The 21,056-nt window shown below is 37.4% G+C and overlaps 2 protein-coding genes across 4 annotated transcripts in view; both read left to right on the forward strand.

The window, feature by feature from the left end:
- Window positions 1-21,056, forward strand: part of fam118b (family with sequence similarity 118 member B) — a 144,399-nt gene that overhangs the window by 41,236 nt on the left and 82,107 nt on the right. The window lies entirely within an intron of this gene.
- b3gat1a (beta-1,3-glucuronyltransferase 1 (glucuronosyltransferase P) a) overlaps window positions 1-21,056 on the forward strand; it is a 92,740-nt gene that overhangs the window by 24,027 nt on the left and 47,657 nt on the right. The window lies entirely within an intron of this gene.

Here is a 21,056-nt window from a genome sequence, read left to right on the forward strand (position 1 = left end):
GACTTTAACAGCACATATTCAGCGTAATAAACACCTGCTGTACATCAGCATACGTTTACAGAGTAATTGTGTTTTACCACTTATATACCTTAACCGTATAAGTGTATGAAGGTGTAAAAATAGCTGGATATACTGTATATACTTTCTCCATCAGCTCTTTCCATCCACCCCTGCAGGGGTTTACCGTCACTGTTGGAAGAGTTAATGATTAAATTAAATAACATAAAACACTTAGTGTCCAAAAGGCTATTTCAGACCTATACTATATCTTCATTAGTTGTCGTATATACAGTATTAACCACTGAGATGCCTAAGACGCCTCATGTAAATGAATGACATAGTTTTACAGCGTGTTTGTCCCATTTACACAGTGTATGTGGCTGAGGGTGCGCAGCTGTCGGCTGCGTCTCTAATGCTGTACTTCAGAGCAGGTGATGGATGGCACAGTAAGGACACAGTCCCTGGCTTCATTCATCACACACAGACAACCTCTTGGGCTGGTGGCCCGGTGACAAATGAGGACTGGAGTCCCATGCTGGGGGGTGCACAGGCCAGAGCCGCTCCGGAGGAAGGCAGGATTTAGTCCAAAAGGACAGACACCTCTTGTATTTGATCTTCCTCTGTTCTCCCCAGGCGGAGCATTATCCCATACTTCATAAAACACCTTTGAACTTTTGTCTTGAGGAATGTCTTGCATGACAAATCGCTCTTTGCACTTTAAGCCGGGTTCAAAAAGGGCCCAAATTGGTACTTAAAGTGTGCAGAGAGAGACAGATGCTCTGAAGGAGGCTGTGGAGACTCGTGTCAAAGAATTACATTTTACATTTGCAGCCGAGCGCAGGCAGAGAAGTGATTCTATTTGAAGCACCACATCAACCGCAGGCTTCAATGCATATTGTTAGAAGTCTTTTGAAATGGGAGGAGAATGCCAGTTTTAGAGCAGAAAAGTCACATTAACTTACCCATCTAAGCCAAAGCTCTCAGAATGATGCTATTTAAAAGGTAGCCATTTTCAAACTATTACATAATGCTCTTTATATTAAGCTATGGAGTCAAATATTAACGTCAGCTTGAATGTAAATGGAAGCTCAAGTCACAATTGCTGGTCTAGGTCTCATGTGTTTTCATTCAACTGCTCACCTTTTCATTGGGGCTTTACACTGAAGCAGATGGTGATTTTTATGCCGGATGCCCTGCCTTATGCACATTTAACGAGAATAAAATCATCTGCGTGCACTTAAGACAAACACATACTGGCAAATACACCCTGTACTGAACATATGCAATGGTCCCACAGTGAAACTATCCCATTTTTGGCTGCGATTTTTAACAAGACTCCTGGTGAGCAAATATCACACACGTCTGCCAAATGTATGTGCGGGGAGGCGGCGGGTTCAGTAGCACAGTTTGTATCTTTATGTCGCTCATTGTAGATACGATTATATTTGCTCGAACCTCAATAATCACCACTGCATAAAGTCAAGACAGAATAAATGTGTGTTCGTTTAAACAACATAACATTTTTAGGTCTTTAAATTGATCTTTACGACAAAAACGTCACAAACTAGTGGCTGTTTGTGTCAGCGCTATAAGCCGAGATTAAAGGTTGAGACAAATTATAGAAGATTTTCCAAAAACGAAGAAGAAGCAACCGGATTTACAAGACAGTATCTGGTCGTCATGTCTGTCCCACAACCCCCACACATGTACCACAGTCTCTATAGTAACACGCTCCATCCACACTTTGTCCCGCTTTAATTATGAGTCGACTTTGACTGACTTTGGAGCTTAAAATGTCCGTTCCCCAAATGCAGACGAGTTCATAAAGCCTAAACTTCTTATCGCACTGGCTACACGATTTGCCAGACTACTTTTGATAGCTTTTTCCCAAACTCTTTGATTCACTCGAGTCCCCCGCCTCTTTCCCTCATTAGCCTTATGAAGACGGCCTCACAAATCATGTTTGGTTTGATGTTTGCACATGTTATTGATTTTCCTGAGTGCTTTGGCAGCTAAATAATCACAGCTCATATATTGCCTCGGATGCAAGTTTGTTGACAGAGCTGGAGCTTGTTTATTATGCTTTGCTTTGTGAGTTTTTTTTGTTAATTTAGATTTTTAAACTGAAGTCATGATCAAACAATGAGGGAAATATGCAGAATATCTATAAGTATTAGCAGTACTCTGAGTTATAGATTGTATTAGTGGTGCAATACTACTATTTAAAAACTTGATTTCAGCAGGAAAACGCTCAATAAAGTATATATTTTCACCATAAAATAAAAGTGGTCTCTTTAATATCATGAGGTCTTTTATTAGTTCTGGTGTATTTTACCCTTCTACATTTTTCAGGGACAGTATTTTTGACAGCCTTAATACTACAAGGACTCATTCCTTCGCTTTTTTATCTGGTCTTGTAGTTTTTTTGTATAGATCAGATGCGGAGAAAGGCTTCAGTCCTTGGTGTCCTCCAGACCAATGCCACTTTCACACAGGGGATGTTTTATATTATAATTCTAATGTATCGCTCCAGTGAATATCCACAGGATGTTCAGTCGACACATGTGCTCAGCGTGACAGGTCATACCTCCAGACGTAATCATGCAAGACCATTCTACTGCCGAATTTGGACAAAAAATCAAAATATATATATAAAAACACTGACTACTAATACTTTCTTTGTGCATTTATTTTTAGTCTCCTGCACATTTTAGGCTTTATCTGTTATGGAATTAAACTATATTTTGCATTTACAGATGTTTGTTATAGCTTAAAAATCATGCTTTTCGTTGATCAACATTTGCAGACAACCAAGTGACAAACCCCCACCAGAAAAGTTGCATAATGCACCTTTAACAAATTGCTGTCGATAACAATAATAACTAAAACCTAAATAAATTAAAATGTCTATGTAATCCCTCAGTTGTCCAGGTCTGGTCCATAGCAAAAGGCAAAATAAAAAAATCTGACAGATTTATAATTGTGTTTTTTGCAGTACATAAATTAAAATAAAGTTATGGCTGGAAGACTTATCTTAGTGAACTGGGGGAAAAAATAACAAACTCCAATTTACATTAATCTATTGTATGACATAATGAAACATGTCCAGATTTGAACGTAGAGTGAAAGTCGACACTTTTCACTTGATCTGGAGACAAACAGGTGAATATGTAAGTATAGAGTTACCTGAACCCTGCCCCCTCCCTCTTTTATTTTAATTATTTTATTCTATTTTTTTACTACCTGTCTTTTATCTTCTTTATGTAATTACTTATTATTATTATTATTATTATTATTATTATTATTATTATTGATAATATTAATATCTTTATTTAATTTATTTTTTTTAATTGTATGTATTTTTATTTATTTAATTCATTTTTATTATTTTATATATTTATTTATTTTTTATTCTATTTTACCTATTTAAAAATAATAATAAAAAAAAATAGTTTTGAAAATTGCTATGTAAGAAAATAGTCTGGTGGTCCTGAGCTGTATACTTATATATTATATAACCTACAAGTCAAAAACAATATAGTCAAAAATATAATAATAAAAAAATAAAATGAATTGCTTTTTTAAAAACAAACCAGCTCATTTCCTCACGTAAATGCAAACATAATAATGCTCTGTGTGCTTTAATCTCTTTACTAAATGCACGTGACCTTTAATGTATAACAAAAGCTTGGAAATTATGCAAAACAAAGGGATTCTTGTGAAGTACCAATTATCACATGATAATCTAAATTGCGATCTCTGCTGGTAATAACAGATAGTGTAAAATATCCATATTCTGAGCTTATCACATGGAGAAAGAGCTGATTTCACCCTGTTCTGCCATTATTCCACCTCCATCATCTGTGTTTGTAATGGATTCTGCTTTATCCGCAGATCTTCATTCTAATGCCCATATCACCAAACACACGCAATTAGTATAAGAATGTTTCTAATGGTACGAAACCTCATCTTGCAAATGTATTTTCGTGTGGTAGCCTGAGCTGACACACTGCAGCAATTAAGTGGAAGGAACAAAGGCTACAGGAGTTGTTTTTCCCATAAAGGGTTTTCAGGAGAATGTTGGAAATGGCCACATTGTTAGACTCGACTGGTGGGTTTAGTCATTGTGCGCTTGTAGAAAACACTACTGGATATTGTACTGAAAAGTTGCTAAGCAGATCCAGTGAAACAATATAGAGCAATTTTCAGTTGTTTGAGCAATAACAATGGTGTTTTACACAGGGGTTTGGCTGGAACTGCGACGACTACAGGGATAGAGATGGTTTTATAGAGGAACTTCTCAAATATAGGTCTGTTTTTATGGCTGTGTTAGGAAGGGCACCAGGAGTAAAAACAAAAACAAACACTCCAAATGATAGTCTAACCCTAGTATATTCCTCTCACCAGTTTCTTGAGGTTTCTTGAAGTTCTTAGGTCACAGTTAGATCTAATATGATGTATTTTCTTGCTGTTTTTCTCACTTAAATAGATCAACACGACAGGACAGTTACAGCTCGTCTTTTTATTCACCGACTCAACTCTGTCCTTTCTCACACCTGAGCAGATTGACACTTTTACCTTTATCGGTTTGTTCATCAAATGTGCCGGACCACAACAATAGAAACTGATATTATCATGAAGAAAGTAAATGTAATGTATTCAAACATAATATATATAATAACATGTAATAATAATGCAAAATACTAATGACCCAAATTAATGTTAATACATAAAATAATATAAGTCAAAGGTTACGACAGTTTACTAGAAGACACAGAATTTATTGTATTTTTTTATGAGCTATTTTGTTCCTTTGTACAAATTCTCCTGTAATGAAAATATGTTACTAAGTTCAAAGTGAAATGATTTAACAGAGAATGTCCCATTTCAACATTACATTTTCATTCATTTTACATGTCATTTATCTATCTATCTAGCTCTCTATCTATCTATTTATTATTTATTTATCTATCTACTTAATTATCTGTTTTTCTATTGATCTATCTATTTATTTATTTATTTATTTTTCTATCTATTTATTTATTTTTCTATCTATTTATTTATCTATCTATTTATTTTTCTATCTATTTATTTATCTATTTATCTATCTATCTATTTATTTATTTTTCTATCTATTTATTTATCTATCTATTTATTTTTCTATTTATTTGTTTTTCTATTTATTTATTTGTCTATCTATCATTTATCTATTTATTCTTCTATCTATTTATTTATCTATTTATTTTTCTATCTATTATCTATCTATTTATCTGTCTATTAATTTTTCTATTTATTTGTTTTTCTATTTATTTATTTATCTATCTATTTATCTATTTATTCTTCTATCTATCTATTTATTTATTTATCTATCTATTTATTTATCTATCTATCTATTTATTCTTCTATCTATTTATTTATTTATCTATCTATTCTTCTATCTATTTATTTATTTATCTATCTATTCTTCTATCTTTATTTATTTATTTATCTATCTATTTATTTTTCTATTTATTTATTTTTCTATTTATTTATTTTGACACATATCAGGTACACTTAAAGCACATTTCACAAATTTGTAATTACTTAAGCTCGAAAAAGGAGTGAAAAGAACAAAACACCTCACCTCTATCTTCCATTAGGACATAAATTAAATGTTTAAGTTTCCTATTCAGTCAAACATGATCTGACATTTTAAGCGTTAAGTTTCATTTGTGTAAAAATATAAAATTCCTCATTTCTTGTTCATAATTCCGTCAGTGTGGTCAGATCAAACCGCTGCAGCAGCCTCGTTCTGCGTATAATAAACTATAAATGTGTTGACTGAGCGACGCCTCTCCGCTGCTGCGCTCCGTGATGTACAGTATTTTGTGTTGGAGTGAAAACACGGCCTTCACCGGCAGAGTTACATTCAGTCATCATGATCCATAACCCCGCCGGCCCATGCTGCGGATGGAGGATCGAGGTCCAAACCCGCTGATCGAAAGTGAAGTGGAGACTGCACCAGCTCAGAGCGAAGCCGACTCTGCTCCGTCAAACCTGTCTGTGCAGATGGAGGAGGACGTCCTGTCATTTGTCCACGTTCACATTAGACCTGTCAGCGGGTTTAGTGGGGAAAAATCTCCTGCTAAATGCATTTTTAACCCTAATAACCTAATAACCCCGGAGAGATTGAGGTTAAAGTTCAGTTTATTGTCCCCATAAACAAATTTCTCCTCCGCAATTTGACCCATCCTAAAGATCTTGAGCTGCTTCGTCAGGACGACAGCACTTTAGCTGCAGGATTTTAACTTTGGAGCATGTAAAAAGTGATGTATCGTCCCTGGAATGGTTTACGTTTTGAAGATATGCAAGTAAATAGCTTAAGAAAACAGTTAAAAAGCTGCAAAAAGATACAAATAAAACGTCAAAATGCGCTTTAAATGTAAAGAATTGAATAGGATTTGCCAGAAATACTCAAACTTGAACATTTACAGAGCTGTTTTAGCACATTTCTGTTATCGTTATTGGGGTAATAACAAAAATACCATTAAGATTATTCATTTTTGTGTATATATATCGCCCACTCTTACTCGATTGCTACTCTGCTTTTCAATGAGCTCCCTATTGTTTATGTGAAATAGGGATCTTTTTGTTATCACTGGCTGTTATCCTGCAGGAAATTAGGTTGCCGTGATGTTGCTGCTTCAGTTCCCACCCAACGTTTAAACACACAAATAGTTTTGCGTTGCACCGTGCGTCTACGCCAGCCAAAACTCTGCATCACGCTTTTAAACGTTTTAAACAAGACGACAAAACTAGAAATTCTTGCTCTCAAATTCTCGTTTACAGTGTTGCGTTGACCTTGCGACTGACAGAAACACCCGCGTTTACGTTTTACAGATGACAGATAGTTTTACATAATCTCGTTTTTACACCCCATATTTTATCCAACCTTTAATGATCCATGTCGTTATTAAAATATGTGCTCACTTACCATCACAGAGCGCCCAAGCTACAAGGACGTTCACGCTCTCCTCACAGTAATACCTACCTCTCCACTAAAAATCGCTTTATGGACACCAAAGCTCTTCAGAAACCAACCCCCCCCTACACCCTCGTCGTCCTCCGCCGCCGTTGCAGCAGTAATGGCGCCGGCCGGGTGCAGGGACCTCATCAGCAGAAGGTGTATTACCTCTGAGGGTGTCAAGGAGAGTGCTTGTGGGAGCTTGTACCTGAGTCAAGGGCCAGAGCATGTAAAGGGGATTTCTCACTGTTTGCTCCGCTGCGCTAACTGCCACCGGCTAGCTTAATTGTCATTGGCAGCTGCGATAGTTGGTCATAATGATACATAATGTGGACCGTATTAGACGCCGGTGACATTTGCTGTGAGCTCGTGGCGTAAGAGATGCATGTACGGGGGTTTAACGCATTAAGAGAAGTCAGATGGCTCGTACTGATATCAATATGTCACTTAGAAAATGGGTATGATTACTTTAGGTTGCGGTGGAAATAAGCGAATTATGTTGAATTTTAGCCGTGCCATTAGCTTTGCATAAAACGGAGATATCGGACTGGCCATTTGAATAATTATTTAAAGTGGATGTAACATTGAAAGCGCTATTTTAGGGGTTCGTTTGCATTGATAACGGGATACTGAAGGACAGCGAATAGCCTAGACACTACAGGAAATAACATGTATAATTAGAAACGGACAATTTTACGTAAAAATTCATCATTGCGCAGTTAGATTATCAACAAAATCCACTCATTTGCCCATCTACAGCTACAAATCTTTGGCAAAACTGCATTTCTGATACCTCTGATCCAATCCAAAGCGTAAATAATATGTCTAATCTACATCTAAACGCTATATTTGCCTTTACAGCTAAAAGAGTTATCCAAAAACATGTATCGAATGCGTTGACAGTCGCCTTTTCGATGTGCGCTGCCGGAAACTTAACAGAAACACGCGGGGGTTAGCTTTAGCTGCTGGCTGGGGTCGAAATGACATCTCCGTACTCTGGTATTACCGAAGATCATTTGAAATTCAGTCGCAAGTGTTCCTCGGAGTGACAGCTGTAAAGACGAAGGGAATCTAGCGATATGTTGCGGTTGGTGTTAAAGTAATAGCACTGGAAATATCAGCATGGGCCTGTCACATCTGTCACAGAGATACACAGCCAGGAGTGCGCGTTTAATCTGCATTGGTATAAGGCTTGTATTGTGCTCTTGGAACTACCACCTTTTATCAGGACTAGCTGTATAACTTTATGCTTATTAGATATGGCCAGAAGTCACTTTTTATATGTTTTGCTATTGCAGAATTTCAACTTAAGCTGCAGCAAACCCACCTAACTCTTGGGTCTGGGTCGTATCGTATCGCTGGTGATATACTTTGATACGTGACGTCATGAAATTTGGAATATTGTCGTTTAAATCCACGTACACCGGAGCTGATTTTCCTCTCCGTCGCGGACACAGATCACGGCAAATCGCTAAAGCTACAGCCACGTAAACACTGAGTAGAACCAGACAGTAGCTATAACGTAAACAACCCTAAACTGTAGCGCTAAAGTAAGTACAAATGTTATAAAATCCACATTAACCCTGTAGCGTCCCTGCTATCGCTGCTGATGGATTCGTGGTTGCTGATTTTCCATTAGCGCAGGGGAGTCAAACACATTTTCATCAAGGGCCACATCAGCAAAACGGTCACATGTAATGCAAATAAACTACTTTTTTAACTTGTTCATTAACCGTCTCCGTATTTATTTTTTATTCGAGTTACAAATATTACATATACATTTCCATAGATGTAAAAATATGGCTGTGTAGCTGTATCTCCTGATAAACTGACATTTTAAGACAGTCAAACCTTTTAATTTATCTTGTTGTGGGCCACATAAAATGACGTGGGGGGCCACATTTAGCCCGGGGGCCTTGAGTTTGACACGTGCATTAGCGTAACTCCGCAACCAATTGTGATCTCATTATTTTACCAAAGATTACAAACTACAAATACAAATAAGCTGCAGAACTTCAGATATTTTTTTGTAGACTCCAAAAAATATGACCTGGCAAAATCAATGTCTTAGCTGCAAAAACGCCTGACTTTTTTTTTATAGAAAGAGCTGTAAAAACCTAACCCTAAGTACAATCTGCATAATCTCTTGTATAAATGTTGATTATCGTTCATATATGTCATTTAAAGTGTTTCTGAGCTGGCCAGATTTAGTTTTTTCATTGTTTTCTTACATAAAAGCTACTCAAAAGTACATTCGTTTTTTTATATTTTTCTTCTACTTAAACTGGTATTACACACTTATTTGACGCATCGATGGAAAAATAAGGATGGATTTGTAAAATGGAGGTAGTTGTGTGAAAAAAAGGGCAAAAGTACATGTTGATACTTCCTTTAACATGATTTTTATGGCTAAAAATAGAAAAAAAAAGTCTAGGCGAGGTATAATGGTCTATAATGTGCTCAGACCTTAAAGGGTTAAGTCAAATATGTTGCAAATTTCTCTTTTCACACTGTGATAAACATTGTACGCCATAGTTTCCTGACCTTTTGACCTCTGATGCATCCTCCTTGATCACCCGATGTAACTGATTTGTGCATTGAAAAGCAGAAATTACATAACGAAAGCATCAATCAAACAAACTTGCACATGGCACCACCACATTCATTCTGATGTATTACTTTCAAAGCACCTCGGCTCTAAACTGGTATCTATTTATATACTCTTGGGATTGAACCAGCGGGACCTTATGCCAGTCGATGTTGGCTCGAGCCCACATTCTCCAGAAGGATTACTGTATTGTAAATGTGTCTGCAGTATGAGTGGTGTTGTGTGTATGTGTGCAATGGGGCAGTGAGGACAGGAGTAATAATATAACTGGGATTGCCTTTAAAGCCACAACCTTCTCCTGTCCTTTGTCCTGGCCACAGGTCTCCCCCCAAAGTGAGATCACAGAAGGATTTGGTCATCTCTGGACTGGTATTGCTTTTTGGGGTTCAAAACATTGAATAAACCTAAAGTGCAGAAAGTTTGACCTGTACTTTTAACTTGTTCAACAATCTGTAACTTTTCAAGATTAATATTTGTTTTCAACTTTTGCTGCTAGTGAAGTCGCAGATAATATATAATAATATGGCTCCTGTCATATTTTTAAACTAATTTTTAAGTATTAATCTCATCTGCAGATATACAGATTAGTCTGATTATTTTTTCCAATAATGATAATCACAATCATAATAATAATCATAATAATCAATAACAACAACAATAATACCAATAACAATACATAAATACACAATAAAGACTAAATAAATACATAAATAATAATAATCATAATACTCATAATAATAATAATACATAAATGCACAATAAAGACAAAATAAATACATAAATAATAATAATCATAATACTCATAATAATAATACATAAATGCACAATAAAGACAAAATAAATAAAAATAACCATATAGAAATAATACAATGTAATGAAAATAATAATAATAATACATAAATACACAATAAAGACAAAATAATTAAAAATAAACATAGAAATAATGAAATGTAATGAAAATAAAAATATAATAAATGATGATAATAATAATAATAATAATAATGGATACACAATAAAGACAAAATAAATAAACAACAATAAACATAGAAATAATACAATGTAATGAAAACAAAATATAATACATAAATTAATAATAATGATGATAAATAATAATAATAATTATAAAAAAGTAAAATAATGAAAGTAATCCCATCCAGGTTTGAATAACTTCCACACAGTAATTGCAAATTTCCTCCATCAAAAAACATCAACAGAAATGGCATTACACATATTCATTGTGTGGTTAGGACATTTCAGTACTTTTTTACTTAAATACTCCAAACATGTGCATATTTGTAGCTGTGGTCTTTATGTATAGCATCATTTCTGCATTACCGTTACTTTACTTGTGTTCTTCACTGATCAATACAGATACATCAGTATCGCTGGTAAAACTGGAAACAGCCATGAGACATATTTAGACAAACACTATTTAATTTACCAGGAATGAGACGGAACGTGACATCAGTATATTTATAAATACAAAAAACGGAGCAAGGCCAATGTGGGAATCATGTCATGAGCCTTTAGTTTTTAGTTTATAATTCATATATATTATTGAAAATGAAAAGGTGAACGCCGCCGTAACTGTACAATTACCTCTCGTCTGGCCCTATGGTAAAAACTGTGAGGCAGCTTAAAGTGTGCATAGACTTCTTGTGATTTAACCTCCGCTCCGCTTTTCGCTACACTTTCTTTGCTGCAGCACATCGCCATGGCAACTGATGGTCAGGCTCACTAGCGCTTTCTGGTCCTGAGAAAAAAAAACGAAAAAAAAAAAAACACTCAATAAAACAAGGATGCATGATATGAGAGGGAAAAATATGCACAAGCAACTCAAGAGACAACGCTTTTATACACGGAGAGATAAAGGTGATGGAGAAGATGTTTAAGTGTAATTATTGTCTGTGTGTTAAGCTGTTTAAATTGAAAAAAATGTCTAAAATAGGAAAAAAAATGACCACTTACTTTCTTGCCACAACAATATACACATGTTATTTTGCTATTTGAGTATTTAGCACATAAACATAAATAAAATACTTCAATTTATATAAAGGATATTATATAAAGTCAGTTTTTTGAGCTTTTTTACTTGATTGTAATGTCAAAACAGGCCTGAAGTGATGTTATATTTCATCCATACATATTTGAATAAACTTGCGATCTCTTCTAGGCGCTATTCAAACCCTCGTTACAGTTTAAGTACAAGCCTACGCCTCTTGTACAAAGCTCCGCCCACAGGAACCTCTCAGCAGCATCCTCCACAGCCATTTTCCACAAATAAATATGTGTATTAGCAGAACGGATGCTGACTGTGCTAGCATTCTGAAGGAAGAGCAAGGGAGGGCAAGAATCAGTGTCAAAAACAAAACTGAAATGAATCATTTTCACACATTCTTTTTAGCGATTATGGCATTTTCAAAAAAATAAAAGGTAACATGTTGATCTAAATATGTTGTGTTAACAGTGAATACCCCTTAGAGGTTTATTACACTCATTTTAAGTCCAGTTTAGTTGATATTTTATGTAAAAAATAGCACATTTACATTAGTTTTTGAGAAGATGCCTGTGTAATTCCTCAGTTGTCCACGTCTGATCCACAGTAAAAGGCAAAGTTAAATCTGTCAACTGGACAAAAAGTTGTAGGAAAGACAAGACAATCTTTCCTTGAACAGGAAATCATCAACTCCATGCTCAAACCCAAAGCAAACAAGGGAAACCAAGAGAACAATAGGGCGAGGCAGACAGATATAAAAAAATGTCCAGCAATAATTTGACCAGAAACGAAGAAGCAACTTGAACGAGCAGTGAAACGTCTTCACTTCTACAACTTTTTGTCCAGTTGACGGATTAAACTTTGGCTTTTACTACATTTACATTACTGCAATAAAGACGTGTTTGTGTGATATACTTTTTGCGTTACCTGACAATCCTTTTACTATCGAACTGAGATAAAAGAGCAACATCCCGCAAGAAGATTCTCAATGACATCTGTGTAATCCGTCAGTTGTACAGGTCTGTTTTTAGTAAAAGTTAAATCTGAGAACTGGACAAGAAGACGTTGCAGTGAAGACGTTTTGCTGCTCATCCAATCCGCTTCTTCAGTTCTGGTCAGATTACTGCTGGACACTGCCTTCTCCACGATATTGTTATTCCATTGACACCATCTTGCGTTGTGTCTCGTGCGTATTATGTCCCCTCTGCGTTCATCCCTTGCTCTAAATTGTATATTGCGACGAACATACGCGTGTCAGCAGATTATTGCTGTAAAATCTCGCACATAAATCACCTTGTGGATAATTGCATCACATCTCCGTTATTGCGCCCGTGACATTTCCCTTATCCTTTAATGTGAGTATAATAGAAGCCTAACATTAAATCCAGTGCGCTTGTCCCCAGTAGATAATGGACTAAGTGGGTAATTATGAGTTAACTGGATGTCTTTGAGATGGAGAGGCTCAGCAGTGACCTCCATGTTTGAAGATTGTCACTGGTGGCTGGTAATGACTTCAATTTACGCTTTATACTCAAGTAAATTCTAAAACACACATTTTTAACACCTGTTATTACAGCGTCCTCTCTGCTTGCCTTCACTTAAGTAACACAACTAGAATAGAAACGTGTATGAATCTCTGCCCACGTACAGTAAGTCCTATCTATGTGCTACTAATATTGTTGTTTGGGGCGACGGTAGTTCAGCGGATAAAGTGTTTGTCCAATGATCTGAAGGTTGACTGTTCAAATCTGCTCTTTCTACACTGCCTGGCCCAAAAAAAAGGTCACACACTCTAATATTTGGTTATTACGTCGCTCATTCGTTGTGGCAGTGTTTCGATTTCGCTTCTGCAGCGTCACAAGATTTATTTCCATCCAGTGTTGCATTAATTTTCCACCAACATGTTGCATTGATGCTGGTCGAGTCTGACGCTGCACAAAGCTTCTCCAGCACATCCCACAGATTCTCAATGGGGTTAAGGTCTGGACTCTGTGGTGGACAATCCATGTGTGAAAATGACGTCTCATGCTCCTGAACCACTCTGTCACAATTTGAGCCCGATGAATCCTGGCATTGTCGTGTTGGAATATGTCCGTGCCATCAGGGAAGAAAAAAACGATGGAAATTGATGGAATAACCTGGTCATTCAGTCTATTCAGGTTTGAGCACAGACTGTTGCTGAACCTGGAACGGACCAACTGCAGCAACAACAACGTTTTTGCTTGGTTAAATCCAGGTGGTGACTTTTTTTTTTTTTTGGCGAAGCAGTGTAGCTGTGGAGAGGTTCGAATCCCACTCTCACCGTAAATAATCATAATCATAATCATAATACATAATCATAATGCATAATCATAATACATTTTATTTGTTCTCAAGGTCGCTGTACATCAAGACACCAAAATAGTACAATACAAGATGAAACAGTGTAAAATGATTAAAAATACATTTAAAAAACAAATATAAATTAAAGCAAATATAGATTAAAAGACAGTGCAGTTATGGTCAGAGAGGTCACGGAGAGAAGGGTGAGAATATCACGGGTAGAGCGGTCAGATCCAGTGACCCACAGGTTGGCAGTGTGCACTTGACCCACCTCACCCCACTGTCTGCGTGCTCTGTGTATAAATGTGCGTGTGAATGGGTGAGTAGTTCCTTGATGTAAAGCGCGTTGAAGGTGGAAAAGTGTTATATAAAAGATAAAATCACCTTTGAATTTGTCAGGTTACTATTTATTTATTTATAATTAAACCCTGGGCTACCTGACTTTATTCTTTTAAAGGACTCAATGTTGTGTTTTCTGTCAAAGTATAACTATATTTTTAACTGCGCGCTGTCTTCATCTAATAATATATATTTTACCAATCACAAACCTGGAACTGCGAGCGAGAGTTCAGTGGCAGAATTGACTTTGCTTTGGTGGTCCACTCCATTTCCCGACGTGCCGCAGGATTTGTGAGCGTCGGAACAAGTTAGATAGTTTAAAAACCAGGAAATACAGCGTTAATTGCTTCATTTTCCTCATCTTTTTCCTCGGATATGTGCGTCTGTGAATGGGTCTTATCTTGAAGCTGTGGGAAGAGCCTGTCGCCCTCTCCCACTCCTGTCTATGGGGTCGATCACTCTGTCGCCCTCCAAGAGAAACCCAATCACTAAAGCTCCTCCGATTACTGCTGATGGACCACATCTATCCATAGCCACATTTGAGGCAAGGACACGGGCAGACAAAGGGCGGAGAGAGAAAGACGAGGAGAAAAGCCGTGGCGAACAGCGCGTTGAACTTTGCCAAGACTGATGCACAACTTATACGCGAGTGTGCATTATTAATATTGACCACTTAGACAAGAATAAAGAAGCATTTATTCTCAGAGCGACAACCCTGAATTAATCATGGGGCAGTTCTCCTCTTGACTCTCTGGATGTAAATGACAGATGTTGCACTGCATGGAAAAGGTCACAAACTCTTTAATATCGCAGCTTCTGTTCAGGACATTTTAAAGTTTTTTAGAAAGTTATACTAAATTATTGTTTTACCTGTCCTCTTGGGGCTTTTTTTCTACATATACAGCGATTATATTTTGCAGAGGTCACTATCGAAAGTCATCTCAACAGCACACACCGATTTGCATAAGGATTTGACATATCCTCTATTCGTACAGTAAACAAACCAGAATTGTCAATACAACTATTATATGTTTGCATTATTATGGAAGAGCTTTTGCATTGCAGCTGGTAGAGGAAGTCAAATGTCTTGCCCAAGGGCACAGCGGCAGTATGGATTATGCTATGCAATCTAGGTGCATGAATAAATTGCCAGCTTTATGGTTATAGCGGCAGTTGAGCTACAGCCATGTTTCCCCTTTCAGTTTGATTGAATTGTGTTTGTTTGTTTTCTCTTTCCAGTGAAATATGTAAATGGTAATTCTTTTGTTGGAGGTTCAAACTGTCTATCCTGTGGCTGGTGGGGAAAAACGCTCAACCCACTTAACTTGTATTACCGAAACACTCTTAAATATACAGCACATATGGTATATAATATCTGAATTATATGAATAAATTACCCAGCTACAGTCTGTTGTTTTTGTTGGAGCAGAAAAACACACCATGAATGCTCCAAATAATGGGAATTCTCTTCTTCCCATGGCTCTGTAGATCTGCCTAACTCGCCTCAGGCATCTAAGGCTCCGTGCACCCTGTATATTCTTATTATTCCACATACATCCACACACTATATACATTTGCTATGTGCTTTATACTGCTGGTTTCACACTGGTCCCTGTGGGTGCTCAGGTAAAGGCTGAAAACACTGTTCCCCTCAGGAGCTCAAGATGCACTGAGCTAGATGCTACAAAGACTATTTATGGGCCATATAGACAGCATAAGATTACATAGAGTTTACGTTTAGTAGTTGATTTTCACGTCGTATCTTGTATATGTTCACCCATCGGAAACTGGATCTTATTTGTTGAACAATAGTGGACTGATCTGGTTTGTACAATCCTCTATAGGAAAGACAATGGCACCTTTAGAGACACCCGGGTCGTGTCTCAATTTGACGGTTGCACACTTTGTCAGCTGCGTTTGAAGGGCACTTTGAAGGGCACTTTGAAGGGCGTGATAAGGCCCATTCCATTTCATGCACCCGACGAACGCAGCCAACAAATCTGCCCTGCGTTTCCAGCGTTTCCAGCGTTTCCAGGAAGATCGGCCATGAACGAAGCGTGCATCCCAGCAGACTTCACACACTGCTATATCCCATCATGCACCGCGCATCACTTCTTCTAAAGCATGTTGTCTTAAAGTTATGTAATACTAGCTGCAATTGGGAAAAAAATCACCCCAAACTTTATATTTGCCTGTTGATATTCAAAGGGAAAGATTAATTCCTTACTTCATTCAATCTAAACAGAAATAAACGGCTACGATGATGACACCCTGACTCTTCTTAAATGAAATGATAAAGAATTAAAAATAAAACTGTAATTATGTCAGTGTCCATTTTACACGTTTAGCTCATTAGTTAGCAGGCGTCATGGTTGATAGGCGAAGTAGCGTAACACAGACAGCGGTTGACGTACGCTCCATGGCCTGTCCCATTTCGTCACGGCCTTTGCGGTCGACGGAGGAGTACCCTTCGTCGACCAGGTACTTCGAACAGTACTTTAAAGTGTGCAACTGTCAAATTGAGACACAGCCCTAATGTTTGAAGTATTGCTATTTAACATGAATTTATAGTTAAAATATTAAAATATAAAGTTTTTTAAATATGTGGATCACTACAGGGAACATTCCATCGTACTCACTGTTATAAATTAAATGCACTACACCAGGAGTCTCAAACTCGTGGCCCGGGGGAGATGATATTTTGTGGCCCGCAGGACAATATGAAAGTTTAATGTTAGTGTGGCGTTACCATGTTGTGTGTAGAAGCTTCCTCTAAATCTGTAAACTCCAAACACACGTGTCACTCGCGCTGTGGTTGGCTGTTTGTACTCCCGCCACAAAAGAGTCAACAAATGTATATCCACACCCAAACTCTGCCTCTTGTGGCCCTCAGTTATTTTGAGTTTGAGATCCCTGCGTTACACTATGACATGTCGTAGATGTAGTTCTGCTGTCCAAATAATCCACGTATTGATTAGTCTGTCTATTCTTTCTTTTAACTATACATAATCTAAGCTCATACGTGCACAAATCCCTGCAGTTTGACATATATCCTAATCACAATAGTCAACAGGATTTAAAATACCATTTACCCACAGCTCAAGAGACCTTTCCACACCAACTTTCACTCACTCCCTGATACAGATCCCCTCTCTCACGTAGATTGACTCGTATGAGATGAGTCCGGCTCTGTTGTGTTCTGGGGTCCATCCGTCAGTGTCAGAGCTGCAGACTGACCGGCACACAGCGGTCAGAACACATCCTCACAGCAACAATGCACGAGCGCACACTGCACCTCTGCACACTGCGTTTGAGAACGTGCAAGCTCAGATAAAGTATGGATCACTTTATGCATGAAGTACACTGTTATTGACACGCAGTTATTACATTTTGGAGGTATTTTTGGTTGTGTTGATAAAGTTAGAAGTGTTATTTGTGGTAGAAGTCTCATATCTGTGGTTTTGCCCAATAATAACGCTCCTCTGTAAAATAAAACTGGTGCCTGTGATAATTTACTCATAATAATTTCACATTTTAAACTGGATTTCATAATTTATTTGTTTATTTTTTATCTGTTTTCAGTCCTCTTGAGCGTGAGTGTTTGGTAACTCCTCTTTAGACACTGGTTTACTTAAGTAATTCATTTTAATACGTTTAATTCTTGTAGATTTATACATGACATAGTAAATACTCGAGTTCAGTACAAATCTAGTGGATGCTTATTTCATCTCTGGATTTGACAAGCATTTCCCAGAGTAAAATCTCTTAATCTTTCAAAGCTTTTAGGAGTCTCCTCTTAATACACCACCATTATGTGTGCTGTTATCTCTACACACAGGCATTGTATATTCCCCTTGTAACCAGAAGCACAAAAGACACATTTTGGTCCGAAGCCGAGTTTTATCTTCGAGCCCTTAACACCAGCTGAGCTCCGGGACAGCGTGAGATCACTGGCCTCTTTTAGTGGGACCACATCTTAAGCTGCACGTCATTGCCTTTTAAAGCATTTTTCTGAAGAAACTGACCTCCAGCCAAACTCCGTGTCCTCTACCGGCACCGAACCGCTCACAAAACACAAATTAATCTGAATGAGAGCTCGCATTATAGTTTTTTTTTACATTTACACAACAGAACTCACTCGTCCTCTGATCCAAAGGTCAGCGGTTCGAATCTCGCTCACGGCATCAACATTGCTGGCAGAGTGGTCCAGTTCTCTGACCTACAGGTTGGCGATTCAGTCTCCGCTCCCGCAGATGAATACTGCTGTTGTGTCCTTGGGCAAGACACTTAACCCACCTTGCCCCGAGTGTCTGCGTGCGCTCGTGTATGAATATGTATGAGAATGGGTGAGCGATTCTTTGAGGTGAACTGTTTTGTTTCCCTTAAAGGTAGAAAAGAATGTGACTGTAACACATGACATAACACATATAAAATGAGAAATTCTCGCTGTACAAACTTCATATATACAGTGGTCTATCGTTTATCGCGGAGGTTATGTTCTAAAAATAACCCGCAGTAGGCGAAAGCTGTGAAGTATTAGCTTTATTTTACATTATTCTCTGTTTTTTGCTGTAAAACCCCTCACCACACACTTTATACACTTTTCTCACACAGGCGTTAACATTTTCTCACATTTCTCTCTTGTTTAAACTCTCTCAAAGTTCAAACCTTCGTAGGCGTCTTTGTCGGTGCAGAACGTTTCATCGACATTGTGGGTTTTGTCGGGGAGAAAACAAATTGCAAACATACAGCACTTCAGACTCACACTACGATCCGATGTTTATGTAAATTTGGCTGAACACAAGAAACTTTTCTGCAAAAACAATTATAAAGCCTTTGTTTTTTATTTACTGTAACTTATTCTCTAATCAGGAGGTGAACTTCTCGCTTTATCATATCATATTTTAATTGGTGGGATTAATTATGTAACATGTAACATCTTTGGTGTTAAAATCAGGGAAAACTGGCAGTGTAAAAGTGTTTTTCAAAAAGTTGTTGTGAGGTATTGTTGTTTCTCAGTGTCATGCCTGATCAGATGTATGTGCAGGGCCTGGGTCGGTGTCAGATTTATACCACATTCCCTATGGTTATGAGATAATTACTTTCTGCTCTTGTGACAGTCCTATTGAATTTAGATTAGAGCTGTAACAAACCTCGCGACTCCCGTTGACTTTGTGCATTACTGTTTGTCACTAGAATCTGTTCAAACCCCAATACTTATCTATTCATGGGACATATTAAACTTTATGTCACAGTTATAATAGCCAAAATAATTCAAATTAACAATATCACGATAATTTAAAAAAAAAAAAGATAGCTGACTGTTTTAAAAATGTGAGTTGTTGAGTTCTGGACTAAACATACACACGAAAAGGAATTTTATAACAAAGACAGAGGCATTATTAAATCAAAATGTGAAGAAAGAATGAACCATTTCTTCTTTTTCATTAATAATACCCTTGATTTATAAATAGTATCTGTCTAGAAGCCTTCACTCGACATATTTCAAGCTTTATGCGGTCGATATTGTACGTAAAAAGATAGAAAAACAACATTACTTGCAGCCCTATGTACTTTGTTCTAAGTAAAAACAACAGCGATTTACAGGTAGTTTTTTCTGTACAATCTGGTTGTATAATGGTGATATCTATTGGCAAGTATTACAATTACTGTATTTCCCGGACTATGAGTTGCACTTTTTTCATAGTTTGTCTGGGGGTGCGACTTATATTCAGACGTGACTTCTATGTGGAACTATTCAAATATATAATTTCACATCTTCGTTATTGTCGAGTGCGCTCTAGGCTTGTACCAGTATCTACTACATGACGCTACATGGTAAAACGTTATAAATTTCTCCAAAAAATTCGACTTATACATGTTTTTTTTCTTCGTTATTATGTATTTTTTGGCTGGTGCGACTTGTACAAAACACACCAAGTCTCATCTTTTTGTCTGACGTCGTCCATACCCATCTATATTTTCCCTTAACCCTCCATCAGCTGGTCGTCTGTGCACCAGCAGCTTTACCCACAGGCGCCTGGTCTGTACCCAGCTCTGTGCCACTGCTGCCGGGAGGAAGTGGCATTAATAATAGAGAGAGGAGCAGAGAGAGGAGTGACTCACTGCAGCTGTTGTGATTGTCCCACTTCTTTCAAATGGACACTTTGAAATGTCTCTCTGGAGAGTGTGCATACAGTATGAAGCATGTGCTGTATATCATAACACTGAGCCGCAATTTAGTTATATACACAGTTTCTATTCAGCACTAAGCTTTGAAGTAGCGCTGTGTAAAATAATGTTTACCAGCTAAAAGAGCGTGCAGATTCGCTAGAGACTATTTCCTCTCATTACGTGCTGTACCTGTATATTTGAAGTACTATGTAAATTACAGTCTGTTTCTGATATTTTAGTTTATATTTTTTTAAAAAGGCAGATTGTCACTTGTTCAAAGTCATAAGCCGTGTTGAGTTTTACTGTTTTAGTGACATCCCAAGTGCTTAAGTTTCCTGCGTTAACTTAAAACAGGCACAATAGACCAATCTTTCTGCAAAAGTAGTGTTTAACTCAAGCTCTGGAGGTGGGTCGTTGCATGCTCTACCACTTCTGATACTGATTCCCTCGTTGCATTTGGGGTAGAAGAACAAATCCGACGCAAGAACGATAAAATCTGCCCTGCTGTATGTCGAAAATGTGTATAATTTGTTGCGAAATTGGTGCGTAGTGCAAAAATTGAATGAATAAAGACGTACAGACAAGACCATTAATCACTGCAAACAAAACCCACA

Source organism: Periophthalmus magnuspinnatus, chromosome 13 (genome assembly GCF_009829125.3).
Source record: "Periophthalmus magnuspinnatus isolate fPerMag1 chromosome 13, fPerMag1.2.pri, whole genome shotgun sequence".
Classification (NCBI taxonomy): Eukaryota; Metazoa; Chordata; class Actinopteri; order Gobiiformes; family Gobiidae; genus Periophthalmus; species Periophthalmus magnuspinnatus.